Here is a 10145-nt window from a genome sequence, read left to right as displayed (position 1 = left end):
TTAATGTTTTAGATTTTTTTTGTCTCGCAAATTTTGTCATCCATCAAAAATATATAAAAAATTGAGGATATTTTTTATGACTTTTGAACATCCTTTTTCATTATTATCAAATTTAATATAGGCATAAATATGGAGTAAAGTTCATGACTTTTGAGCATCATTTTTTTCATTACTATGACATAAATATTATAATAAATATTTGTGTTGATTATGTTCTAAATTATGCATAAAGATAATATTTTTTGTGAGACCGTTCTTTTGTATGACCGCAATATTTTCTCAATTTTTAAGTCACAAATACTTAAACTATTTTTAAGTTGATCCCAAAAATTTGTAAATATTACTTTGTAGGGTAATTTAGTTACTTGTAATGGTCTCATTCAAAATAAACAGTGTTATATTAGAAATAGTCAAAGTTTCGGTGTTCATGTGGTATTTTTTTTATTATAGAAAATTATTTATAATTGATATACACCTCCCCAAATAGGTTTTTACTTTTTTTGGTGGGGCATTAACTCAATTATCATTCAGTGTGTGTTTTTTTTAGTAAGAATTATCCGTCAATACGTCACTATTGTATTGTAATTTGTCACTAAGCAAATATTATATAATCAAATACAAAATACAAATTAATTGTAAAAATGGCTCATGGAATAAAATTTAATGTTTTATGTAGTCTTTTAAACTATATTGTATAGATTGATAATATGTGGATTATAATATTGTCATGTCACATTTAATTTGCCATGTCACATTTAATTTTGCCTTGTCACATTTGTCATGTCACATTTAACTTAACATGTCACATTAACCTTTTAATTATATTGTATAGATAGATAGATGTATTTCTGCATTTTGTAATAATACATATCATTTAAAATAAATATTTTATCAAATTTGTTTGGTATGTACAAATTAATGAAACTGAACACATATATAAACAACAAATGAATTCCAAATTGCCATTACCACTAACCGGGCACAAATAAATTACTTGCTTTCAAGTGGCCGCCGCCATATCCCCCCACTAATGCAAAAAATAAATCCTTGTATTAGATGACATAGGTTAAGGAGATTGTGTTAAAAGTTTTTGTTTCAATAGAAGTAAGATTTTAACATGGTACCCATATAATTTTAGAAATAACATGAAGAAGAAAAAGTTGCTAGATTTGGTAAGTTGCTTAGATTTGGTGTGAGTTTGTTTTAAGTGAATCATTTTAGTCTTTTATAAAATGGCTGCGTTGTTATAGATCATCATCATTTCATCATTTACTATATTAAAGCAACATCCACTAACCGCTCTTTTTGAATAAAATGTCGACGTGTCGCAATTACATCCATCGACCGTATATGATACCGTATATGTACACGGTAAATACGTAGAACAAAACTTACCCACAAAGCCACTATCCTCCACTCTTTTCTAAAAAACTGCCCATTAAAACCATCATCCTCTCTCACCTTCTCAAATTCCCATTTAATTCCTCTTGTTTTCTCCCCTGATCATCTAACAATACAATCTCCGTTTCTTGAATAAGATTATGATTTGTTAAAGTTCCTTTATATCAAATAATAATCTTATTTTCTCATATAAATACTGCTTCTCGATTTTTATCTTGGCTTTCTGAAATTCCAATCGAAGAAGAAGAAGTGGACAGTTTGGAATTAAAAAAGGATCAGCAGAGAACATGCAACTGGAAGTAGACCATTTATTTAGGATGTGAGACAAGAATGGCATACACAATCTGAGTAACTAATTGTATTCGTCAATTAGTGAACCCTACTTGACCTTCAACGATACTTTCACTTCAGTCTCCACCAAACAGATTCGGTAAGTCATTATTTTCAATTACCCCTATCAACATCAAGATTTGACTATTAATAATTGTTGTTTCCTAGTTTTTACTGGAATTTGACAAGATCATTTTTTTTTTTGGATTTGACTATCAATTCCTTTACATCGTATTCATTGTCTTCATTGCTCTTATTAAGGATTGCTGATTTTAGGATTATTGGATTGAATTTTTCAGTTTTTTGTGTTTTATTGTCATTACTTACTTTCTCAACATCCATGAAAAGAATTAGGAAATTAGACGGAGAGCAGAAATTAGTTACCGAATAACAGGAGAAAACAAATCAATTTTAGGGGCTGAACTTTGAGCCTTCGAATAAACAACGTTCTTATCAAGCTTAATTAGTTAAACCTGAGTTGAACTTGAGCATTGTAGATGGGTTATTAGAATTTTATGGTCCGTTAAATTTTATGAAATTAATTGATTACAGTTTTATTAATGAATAGTTGTTGCTATCAATAATATCTTCACCACCGCCTTTGCTTAGATTGTGGTCGCAAGCCCCACCCAACTTCATTCGACATATTAAGGCCCTGTTCTTTTGGACTGAAATTGTCTGAACTGAACCGAACTAAACTGAATTGAATGAATCAATCAATCAACTTAATGGAGCTGAATCAATCAATCAATCAATCTGATTCAATCAATCAATCAATCAATCAAACAATAATAAAAAGATTATATTATTATTATTATTATTATTATTAAATATTATAATAAAAATAATACCAATAATAATAATAAATATTATTATAATATTATTCATTAATAATAATAATATATTAATATAATCTAATAATAATAATCTAATAAGATATATAAAAAATAAAATATTAATATAATAATAAATAAAGTAATAATAATAATATATTAGTAATATAAATGATAACATTATTAATAATAATAATAACTAAAAAATAAATAATATAATAATAATAATAATAGATCTAATATAACAACTTATTAACATAATAATATTAAATATAATAATAATAATAATAAATATGTGATTAATAATATTAATAATGAGTATATTAATAAAATAATAAATATTAAATAATAACTTATTAATATAATAATATTAAATATAATAATAATAAATATGTTATGAATAATATTAATAATAATAAATATATTAATAAAATAATAAATATAATAATAATAATAATAATAATAAATGTATTAAATATAAATATAATAATATAAACAATACGAATTAATTATTAATAAATATAATAGTAATATAATAAATATAATAATAATAATAATAATAATAATAATAATAATAATAATAATAATAATAATAATAATAATAATAACAATAATAAATACATTAACATAAAAATAATAATAAGAATATCAATAAGAATAATAATAGTAATGTTGAAATAAACTTGAATCAATCAATCAATCAATCAATCAACTAAATCAATCGAATCAATCAATCAATCAAATTAAGTCCAAAAAAACAGGGCCTAAGTGTTGGTTCAAGGCTACACATTTGTTTGGAGAGTGTTCATAATTGCAAGACTAAAGGTAACACTCCATTTCCTCTATATTTTTTATGTCATTATTTTGTACATTTGATATTATGCGTAACCATTAGTTTAATTTGGTGTCATTTGCACAAATTTTATATGAAACAGGTCTACAAAAGGGTCGTGCTTTTCGCCTATAAATTATGTATTCAGGTATTCATCTAATTTTTATCTCGTCTTAGACTTATTACATTAGTATCGTAGTTCATTGCAATAACCTTGGTTCAAATTGGGTTTTTGAATCTCTTACGGAGACCAGTATATATATCACTAATATGCATTGGTGGACATTCGAACAATCGCCAATTAAGACCTTTAGACAAGCACCTTTAATTGTTATGGAGAACAATCGTAATTTAGTTTTTCATTTTCATTTCAGTAGTTTGTTGTCGTTAAGTTTTTCCCTTTTTAAAATCCTTCCCAAAAAATTTCGGATTATGACTATTTAAAATTGTTTTTGGAGTATGTCTAAATGGAATCAAGATTGCGGTACGTTATAGACTTACTGAGAGGCTATTGAATTGTACTATATATCTTAGCTATTTGCATTTTTGATTGTTTGTGATCAAATAGGCAGACTACGGAGGGCGATAATTGATTTCTAAGCGTGCTCATATGAAATTTTGAGTTTACTCATCTTTTTGTAGGTTTTGTCAATAACCAAACGAGTAAAATTAAAGTAGTAGTAGTAGTGGTGGTGGTGGTGGTGGTAGTGGTAGTGAGGGAAGTAGTGGTGGTGTTTTATATTCGCTCCCTTTAGTATCTTTCAGCTTTTATGTCAATTTAGAGTAACTATTATTTGAGTAATTGAGATCACCTGTTCCACTTTTATGTCTCATCTCATGTCCCACTACCTTAAGATCTTGACACATCACACATAAGATAATAGAAATGGTAATAATATATATCATAGTGCTTATCTGTCAATAGAAAAAGTGATGGGACACAAGATGAGACACAAAATGGGACAGAAGATCTGCACTGTTATTTGAGACGCTTCATGTGTTCCCTTCCATCATCAAACTACTTAATGCTAAAAATTCAGTTATTTATGTGATTACATGATGCTTTATAATTTAGGATTATTTCATAGGAATAATCCATCATATTGATGTCCATCTTATATTTAATCCAACGTTCATATTAACTCACAATAATACGAACTATCCTCCAACCTTCCTAGCTTGCACTTACCCAATAATATCACCTGCTATTTCCGGTCCATATTCATCTTCATCTTCTTTATCATTCTTCTTGATCTTCCTCCATTAGTAACCACTTTGTTTCTGATTTTTTTTTTCTTTTCAAATAAGCTTCTTCTTCATTTATTTTTATTGTTCTACACAAAAATACAACTCCCCTCACAAATCCCGACTTCCCTCTCCCTCATAAACTCACTCCTATCCATTGCTCAGCTCAAGTAACCTTCAACCTCCGGTCTGCTGCTTCTCTCCACCGCTGTCAGCTTCTATGTGTCCGCACCACAACCAAATCCTCAACTCAAATTAATAGTGCTTCTGATTTATACAAAAGCTACTAACTAATTATTGGATACTAGTATTAGATTTATACAAAATCAATTAAGCTACTCATTATGCTTTCATTTTTCACATCAATTCATAAATCGAGTCCACCAAATCAATTCATTAAGTCTGATATATCAATTATCAAGTGAAAATAATATAAGCATGTCATCAATTGGGGAAAAAAATTAGGATATTGGGTTTGGAGAAATTTAGGAAAAAAAACTAAGAAACGGCAGGAAGGAGTGAAGGACTTGCGTAATAAGCTTGCAGTGCTGATAAAGACTCGTCAGTCGTCGGTAGTTACGCGGTGTATAAGTCGTGTTGACGTTGGTCAGTTGGTGTCGAGAATACTGAGCGGATTGACGTTGGTGATGGACTGATGTATGATGGTGATCGGCGACATGGTTTGGTGGGTGGAGGGTTTAGGTGGTGATGTGCCGCTGGTGGTTGTTATAGGTGGTCGGTGACTTAGTTGTTAGTGAGGGAGAAAGGTTAGATGGAAGGTAATGTAAAATCATATGAACAAACGTGATTAAATAGTGCGACAGACTGTTCGTTCTCAGGATAGGATAAATTCGTGTATGTTTGTAGATGTAATGGGTAAATTGGCAGCGGAATTGTGTTTGTTGTACTATATATTTCGCGAATTTGGATGTAACTTGGATAGTATGGTGAATCTCGCTCTCCGCCTCGCAAGGTACGAACTCGAAACACTCACAAACAACCTCGCAAGGAAGATTAAAGACTAAACTCGCAAGCCTAATCAAAACAAAATTCACAATGGAAACTTCTATTAAAATTCTGAATCTCACGTGTTGAACGATGTCATACACGGTTCTTATTTATACCTCTACTTAGCTTGACTAATAAGCTATCTTTCCTAATTCTACTCGATGTCAGAAATCCGACTCGAGATCTAATTCCTTAGCTTGCTCCTCAAGCTATCTACTCCTTCCCTAAACTAACTAGGAAAGTTATTAAACTAATAATAATTAAAATACAATCAGATTTAGGGTATTCTAATTAAACTAGGATTAGGAAACATCTAGCTTTCCTAACTTTATTCAGAAACAGTAAATTAATCTAAATAATAAATCCTACACGATTTAGGAAATCGTGCATCCTACTTGGCCTAGGGAACCGTGTCCAGCAGCTATGTGGCCGGTTTTGAGCTTCTTGATGTCTTGATGCAAACCACATTTTAGCATAATCTTGCCCGTTGGAACAAACCCGAATCCTTTTATCATTTGATTTATCCTCCGAGTATGCTCCTGCATCAGAAGGATTTGTGATGGGTATAAGGTTGTTAGGGATAGAAGGGGAAGCCATCATTTTCATCAACCGGTTATTAAGGTAGCCGGTCACCTGAGTCTAATGCGAGAAAAGTTTGTAATAGTTCGTATTAATGTGAGTTAATATGAAGGTTCGATTAATATAGGATGGACACCAATAGGATGGATTATTCATATGAAATAATCCTATAATTTATATCATTAACTTCAGCAATTCATTGCCCATGTTATACAACAAGAGTAGAAATGTTACATCTTCATAGTTCAGACTCTCATAATGTATTGATTTTTATATGTAATTGAGTTTTTTTTTATATGATTATCTATGGTTAAGATAGTAGATATTGCACCGGTATGGAACTAACTATGGTCTTATCGTAACTAACGTCCTCAAAATCTCTATTTTATTACTAAGGAAAAGTAGAAGTATAATACTCGCTCCGTCCCAATCATTTGTTTACCTTTACCTTTTTAATTCTTTTATAGGGTTATTTTGAACCAAAGGTAAACAAATTATTGGGATGGAGAAAGCATATAAATAACAAAACACAATAAATCAGTGTGTCAGCCCATAGAGGTGGCAAACGGGTCAATCGGATCAGTTTCGGATCGGGTTCTTTCGGTTAACTTTTAATTTCGATTTCAGTTCGGTTTAGTTCAGGTTAGATTCGGTTATCGCTTTTAATCGGTTGTACATATTTCGGTTTGGTGCAGGTTCGAGTTTGGTCAATATCGGAGCAGGTGAGATTCGAGTCGGGTCAATATCGGAGCAGATGAGATTCGGGTTGGGCCATATTCGGATCGGATGTCAAGGGATTGGGTTTTTATTATAATTTATAAATATTGAATATTTTGATTTTCTTCTTTGAAACGATTTTAAATTTTTTCTCGGGTAATATTTCAATCTCTATTGAACATTAAGATAACTAGAATTGACATTAGTTATTATCTAATTATAATTAATTTTATTAATTATTGATATATTTTTAACTAATGATCTATCATTCTAGTTCTATCAAATGTCCATTCTATCCCACCCTACATATGTATATGTAAAAGAAACTTAAATACTATTAGAAACAAATATTATTTGACTAAAGAAGATTATAAATCATCCGACTCATGTATCCTTTGAATTCTATAAGCTCGAATTGAGCTTGGTGAGTCGATCTCGATCCTAATACTTTGCTTGCACCAACATCTTACTCAATCCAACTATATACTAACAAAGTAACAATAGTTAAAAAATATAAATTTATCTATAAATCGGGTTTTTCGAGATTTTATTTTAGAACTCAAGAAACTTAAATTAAGATATGAAATACGTAAATCATACACGAGAGAGACGAATATCACAAAATGTACTACAATTATAAATTTTAATATGTATAAAATTATAAATTGACAAGATAGTTAATTAGTTAGATAAATTTATACTCCTAACTTATACTACGACCGTGTTCTTTTGGACTGAAGTTATCTGAACTGAACTAAACTTAATAGATATAATTTAAACTGAACTTAATGGAGCTGAACTGATCTAAGTAAGAGTTGATTTGTGAAGAGAAGAGCTTAAGCATGAACTGAATGAAGCTGAATTGAACTGAATAGAGATGAACTTCACTGAACTTGAACTTAAGTAAGAGTTAATTTGTGAAGACAAGAGCTGAACTGAATGAAGCTAAACTGAATAGAGATGAAGTGAACTGCTGAAATGAGCTGAAATTAAGTCCAAAAGAATAGTACCTCCGCCTCGGTTATTTATTTGCCTATTCCATTTTGGGGTATCTCGATCAATTATTTGTCTTTCTATTTTAGAAATGTCTTTAATGAGCAATCAGATTATCCATATTTATCCACACTCACTTGTTCTACTTGTCATCTAATAATTAGCTCCCTTCCATTTCATTGGTTTTTATGGCAAAACCAAAGGCAAACAAATGATCGAGACGGAAGGACTTATTAGATTGTTCTTTTTAAAGAATAAAAATAGACCAAATATGTATGTTTATCTTAATATTTTAAATGACTACGTCTAGCTTAAGAGTTGAGATCGTCCTAATATTTTATCAGAAAATATTTACATTTATCGTAAAATGATCGTATATTCATCTGAAACAATAATTTGTTGACATTCTATTAAAAAAAGTACATTTTTTAAATTTTCTCGTGTTATATTTAGACCGTCTAAAAAAAACTACTTTGTGAAATTGTGACGGTAATTAAGTAATAAAAATTAAAAATATACCAATTGATTGACTATTTGACTATCAATTTTGACGTGTCCTATTTTCTTAAGGATAGTGATAGGGCGCCACCCGGTGACGCCCAAATTGGGTGCCACCCTCTCACAACCCTTTTTAATTGAAGGGGTCCCCACTCACCCCATGTGAGAGGGTGGCGCCCAAATTGGGTGTCACCGGGTGGCGCCCTTTCATTTTCCTTTTCGTAATGCCCAACCTCTTGTTTTCTACTTTTCTTACTTTTCTACTTTTATTAATCGTTCATTGTCTGATATCTCTTCATCAATCTTCTAATCTCCTTTGCCTCTTCATTTAATCATTTCCAAATACCACATCCATTAACAAAAACTCAAAATGACGATCCAAAGCCCCAAGCTATTACAAGATTTTTGGGCGCGCAAGTCATCAGAGGGCTACCACAAGATTTTTGTAAAGATTGAAAGGAGTTATTTTTTTGGTAAGTAAATACTTAATTATTCTTAATCAATCAATGAATTATTATTTTGATTCTGAAAATTTTGAGATTTACCCCTTTGATTGGTTATTCTTTGTTTTATGAAATCTTTTCTATTATATTATTGATTTCTTGTCCATCAAAATCGCATTATCGCAGTCTAATATGGCAAAGATAACTGATTTCTCTCCTTTAGTCTTTCAACTCATTAAACACGGACCTAATTATATTTTGCCTCATAAAAATTGGATAATCTCTAATATTTTTATCGCTAATTATCTTTTTACCCGCCAAAACGAGGGCGGGAATGCTTTGTTTTACCGCCAAAGCATGTTCATATGCTGATGATACACATTTACTGATTTACATATCCCTGTCTATATATACATCCGCTTCCCTGCTTTGAGATTATCTTCAAAAATCAGTTATCGTCATTCGTCATACAATTTACAATATCAATATCAATAAATATGTGGAGGCTTTGATTACCACACGTAGTTGGTTATATGGCTATCAAGGTAAGTCGTTTTTACATTGAGTTGTCTATTTCTTCCCATTATTACATTTTTCCTATTTCTAATTAATTTGTTAATTTATATATTTTATCTATTTAGCCATTGAAGAGGACGAATTCGAAGTCTAGACGTAGAATGGTCCACAATTCAATCATCATCTTGAAGTCAAGCTTCTTGTCGTCTTCATAATTTCTTTTTTTTACTTGAATTCTGGAATTCATGTAGTTTTGTATTTTTTTACTCCTTTTTAGACCATATTAGATTCCTAATAATGTTTGCAAACAAGTTTTTCAATTTTGGAACTCACTTGTAGTGTTATTCTTCAAGTTCACTGTTTTTACAGAATATGTGCGCATCAGTATTGCTGGTGCTTTATCTGTATAAGCTTCAAGTTGGTTTGCGAATAAAATGTTCCGTTTTTTGCAAATTGCTTTGCTTTATCGGTGTGAGCTTCCTCGTCGCATACTTGTAACATGTACATTCATTGATCTAAAATTCACTTCCTGTCATGTGACTCATGACATGGATCATGATGTCGTAAAACTCAAAAGAGAAGTCTACATGAAGGAAAGCTTGGATACACGGTATCCTTTTCAAGATACATGTGTGCTCCATCCATACTTAGTATTCACATAAGTATACTGCGTCGTATGATATCAATTAAAAAGAAAAGCAAGACAAAAATGGTGGGGGAAAATGGAAAATGACAATTACTACATATTTC

General features: G+C 30.5%; 1 long non-coding RNA gene across 1 annotated transcript; it reads left to right on the top strand.

Moving 5' to 3' along the window:
* The first annotated feature begins 1302 nt into the window (after positions 1–1302).
* Positions 1303–7236, top strand: LOC141623469 (uncharacterized). The gene is made up of 5 exons (XR_012533392.1): positions 1303–1831; positions 2341–2383; positions 3334–3389; positions 3500–3544; positions 6924–7236. It is a non-coding gene; the product is annotated as an uncharacterized LOC141623469 (long non-coding RNA).
* The last annotated feature ends 2909 nt before the right edge of the window (positions 7237–10145 follow it).

Source organism: Silene latifolia, chromosome X (assembly GCF_048544455.1).
Source record: "Silene latifolia isolate original U9 population chromosome X, ASM4854445v1, whole genome shotgun sequence".
Lineage (NCBI taxonomy): Eukaryota > Viridiplantae > Streptophyta > Magnoliopsida > Caryophyllales > Caryophyllaceae > Silene > Silene latifolia.
The sequence above is the reverse complement of the archived record's forward strand: the minus strand, read 5'-3'. Positions and strand labels throughout refer to the sequence as shown.